We start from the raw sequence: 4,594 nt of genomic DNA, 5'->3' as shown, positions 1-4,594 counted from the left end.
ACTCCCATGGAAACCGGTTTGAAATTGAGTCTACATGATGTTGGTGATCCTGCAGATGTCACTCTTTACCAAATTGCTGTTGGATGCCTCATTTATGTATGCAACACGAGGCGAGATATTCAGTTTGCAGTCTCACAGGTCAACAAATTTATGCATAGCCCAGGGTCTAAGCATTGGCAGGTTGTCAAGAGGATTTTTTGCTACCTTAGTGGCACTTTACATCTTGGCTTGTTTTATCCCAAGGGGGATCATTGCCGCCAGACTTGCATGCTTTTTCAAGCTCAGATTGGACTGATTGTTTTGACACGCGAGTGTCCACAAGTGGTTTTTGTTTCATGTTTGGCAGTTCATGTATATCATGGTTGAACAAGAAGCAACCTACTGTGGCCACTTCCAGTTGTGAGGCTGAGTACAAGGTAGTCTTCATAGCTACGGTTGAGTGTGTATGGCTCAGACGCCTTATGGCTGATTTGGGTGTTGGACATGACACTACCAACACTATCTACACTGACAGTGAGAGCGCATTGGTAGTTGCGAGGAATCCTGTTTTTCATGCTCACACAAAGCACATTGAGGTGCACTACCACTATGTCAGGAAGAGGCTCTCAACAGGAGAGATCAGCTTGGCTTATGTGCGAACACAGGACAACCTTGCAGATCTTTTCACAAAGGCATTGTCTCGTGAGAAGCTTGAAGCTTTCCGCAAATCTTTGGGTTTACTCCCCTTTGTGGATATATCATGTCCTCAAGGCATGGCACTTCCCTTTACTCATGTGCCAGCTCTCGTTCACCGCATCACTCCAGGCGGTGTTGTTACCATATACATGTTTAGTGATGTGTGTGAACACACTAGGACCGCCGTGACGTTTTTTCTCTCTTTAGGGGGGTTTTTCCCCCGAGCATTGTATATACGCCCATCACTCTAGGGCTATCAATCTTTCCGTTGCACACTAAGTAACACAACTCTCTATTGTGTGCCTTGAGCTTCCTTTGTGTTCTCCAAGCTATGTGCGTTTCTCTGCAACCCTAATTCCAACATCTGCTTGGCTTAACAAACCCTTCGATATGTTATAGGTACCCATCTTCCTTGAGATCTACATGAAGGAAAGCTATCTTCATGTCAATTTGGCCTAGCATCACGTCCTTTGTAGCTACTATTCTAAGCACCATATGGAAAGTGGTAATCTTGACCACAGGTGAGGAGATTTTATCAAAGTCTACACCTTTTTTCTACTTGAAACATTTAGTTATGATTCTAGCCTTGTACTTAGGCTTTGGATCTCCTTATGTATACCTCTTCTTGTAAACCCATTTACAAGTTAACGATGTCTTTCCTTGAGCCAATTAGATTAATTCCCGAGCCTCATGACTACTAATCAAATCGTATTCAGATTGCATTGCTTGCTCCCACTTGTCCTTACCGTCCATTTGCAGGGCTTCTTGAAAATAGAATGGTTCCCTAGATTTAGTCAGCATAAGATAATTTAGACTTGGCTAAAAACACTTATACAGATTTAAGGCTCGACTGAAGCATCTCAATCCTTCACTATTGCTCTTTGCTCTCTCTAGTGGAAGGCTCCTCACTAACTTTAAAGTTTTGACCAAATCTGTAGCAACATCCTCAAATGTGAATCTCTTGTAATCTACCTCTTTGATAGGCTTATTATGCATCTTGAATATGACATCTTAACTTCTAATGATGCTATGAGATTTCGGGTGCTAGCGATGATAGCAAATCTCTCTATCTGCACCATAACCAATGAAGATACATTTTTTTGCCTAACCACAACTCCTCTAGAATCTGGTAGTTCAAATGGTGTACTTGGTGATCAATATACAATGTGAACCATCATTAAAATAGCATCGGCCCAAAATCCTTGAGTCAAGTTTTCCATAGAAACATAGTTGTGACCCTTTCTTGAATTGTGTGATTCATCCTTTCAGGTACTCCATTTTGGGTAGGTATGTAAGGTGTAGTAAATTGAAGCCAAATACCTCTTCTAGCACAAAATTCAGCAAACTCTTAGGAAATATATTCTCCCCCATTATTGGTCCTTAAGCCCTTGAGCTTCTTGCATGACTGTTTTTTGACTAATATGAGAAACTTAAGAAATACATAGAAGAACGCGTCCTTATGTATCAAAGGATATACCTACACCTTCTTAGTAGCTTCATTTATGAATTTCACAAAATATCTAGTTCCCCCCCCCCCAAGAGACTTGGTTGGCATAGGACCACATACATCACTATGTATAAATTCTAGTGGCTCAAGACGCTTCCTACCCAATGGCAAGTGTATAAACCTAGTTTGTTTGCCAGAAATGCAATGCTCACGTGCAAAAAAATAACTAAAACTCAACACATGTAAATAACCAAAATGAACTAGCTCCTTCATTTCATTGTGGCCCATATGGCCTCATTGACTATGCCAACTCAATAGATGGAAGCTCGGTATAGAGATAAAATCATCTTTGACATAAGACACATGCATGGAGTAAAGAGTACCATGCTTATGACCTTTGAGAACCACGATACTATCCTTCTTGATTATTAAAAGTCTATTTTCAAAGACTATAGTGTACCCCAAATCATCTAGCTATCCAATGGATATCAAGCTCTTTGCTAGCACGGGTACATGTCAAAGAATACATGCTAAGATCTACTATGAATATCAATTATTTTGAAACATTCCTTGGGAGACTCAACCATGTAACATTTAATGCACTAGTAACTTGTGTGTAGTGGAAATTGATAACATAGTGAGCATTTAATTAAGAACAAGTTCCTAATGAGCATAGAGAGAGTACTTAATTCGAGAAAGCAACATAGAAATTTACACCTAGTGTCCCTAGCCTCAGTCCCAAGACCTCACACACCTTCAAAAATGGTGAGAGCTAGCAAGGAATGAGGATGATTGAGAGGAAGAAGATGTATCTTACGAGAAATAAGTATTCTCCTCACATAATCACTCTAATAACATAGCTTAGCTTAGTAATTAGCATGGTAGAGGAGATGAGCATGCCATTGAAGATTGGCTCTTGGTTGGATTTGCATTCCATAGCCAAGAGTTGTTGGTGTAGGCTTGATTCTCATTGGTCCACCTCTATGGCCATCCGATAGGATTGAAGGGAAGATTGGGGGCAACTGGGCTAGGAGTCTGCCATGTGTCCAGTATTCCCTTTGGGGGAAGCTTTGGTGTGTGTGTGTGTGTGTGTGTTTCTCTCTCCTCCCCTACTCTTAGGGCTCGCCCCCTCCTTGATAGCGATGTGGGAAGACTTTTGAGTCTTCCCACCACCATCCAATTTTCCTAGCTTTGACCATTTGGACTTTTTAATTAAAATTTTGGAACCTTATTCTATGGAAGTCTTAATGAAGCTAAACCTTAGGTCTTTTAAGCTCCATTGATGCACATTGTTCTTTTGCGGACTGTCCCCCTTTGGATCCCTATTTTCCCTCCTTTGAATCCCTACTGAGACCAATCTAGCAGCCTTACCAATATTGTAGCTTTTACTCCCCTGGTACCTCCCCATGTCAAATGATCAGTTTAACATGAGAAAATCATTTGGGAGAATTAGATATTAATTTTTATGACATTACCTCTCTTTTGACCTCATGGTCATCCTCGACTATGAGGTAGAGAGGATAAATCCTAATCGTTCGTCCGTTTGCTAGCGGGTAGAGGATCCCTATTTACCCTACGACACCATTCCAGAATGGATGTCTAGTCCATTTGGTGCCTGAGAGTCTTAGCTGCCGCAAGCATGTCTGCACATTAGTCCGTAATAATCTTCCATAGTAAAACTCTACTTGGTGTTCGGGAGACGAACGTGATCCTAAGCATGCATAATTATTTACATTTGTGCACAATAAAGAAAAAGAGAGTCTTATCCTTTGTTCATTTAAACATATTTACATTTGCTTACTCTGGGGAATCATTGTAAGCATCAACAAGGTTTAGGTTATCCTTTAATTGTATGCCTTGCATCCATCTAGCATCTTCAAAAGGATAATTTTTAAACTTGATAAGATATTGTTGGATAGTCTTACCGCCTTGTAATACCTTGTCTTTGTGTCGGAGAATGGACTCAGGCTGTAACACTTCTTCTTGGTCCTTGATCTCCGGTGGGTCTTCAATGGTTGCTTCTTGAGGTGGTTGTCCTTTGTAAGGCTTCAATAGGCTCACATGGAAATCATTGTGTATGAGCCAATGGTTGGGAAACTTGAGTTGATAGGTCATCTCATTGATTTGCCTAAGAATCTAAAAGCGGCCATAATACCTTTTTGATAACTTAGCATAGTACTTTTGGTGTCCCATAGGATCCTTGCCCGTCGTGTGCCTTAATCAAGCCTTGGGAAACTTAAAAGAGACCCAATCATTTTGTTTAAAGGCTAGGGCTCTATTGTGCTTATGTGTAGCAGCCTTTTGCCTTTGCTGAGAGATGGATATAGCATCCTTAATCTTTTGAAAAGATTCTTGCAGGTCTCGGCTATATTCATATGTAGCGAAGATCTTCCCATGTACCTTGAGTAGCAGGGGACTTTTAGATCTTTCGTCCATCACCTCAAAAGGTGCTTTTCCCGTGGAAGTATGTAC

Source organism: Adiantum capillus-veneris, chromosome 3 (genome assembly GCF_014529385.1).
Source record: "Adiantum capillus-veneris isolate H3 chromosome 3, ASM1452938v2, whole genome shotgun sequence".
Classification (NCBI taxonomy): Eukaryota; Viridiplantae; Streptophyta; class Polypodiopsida; order Polypodiales; family Pteridaceae; genus Adiantum; species Adiantum capillus-veneris.
Note: the sequence above shows the minus strand (reverse complement) of the source record.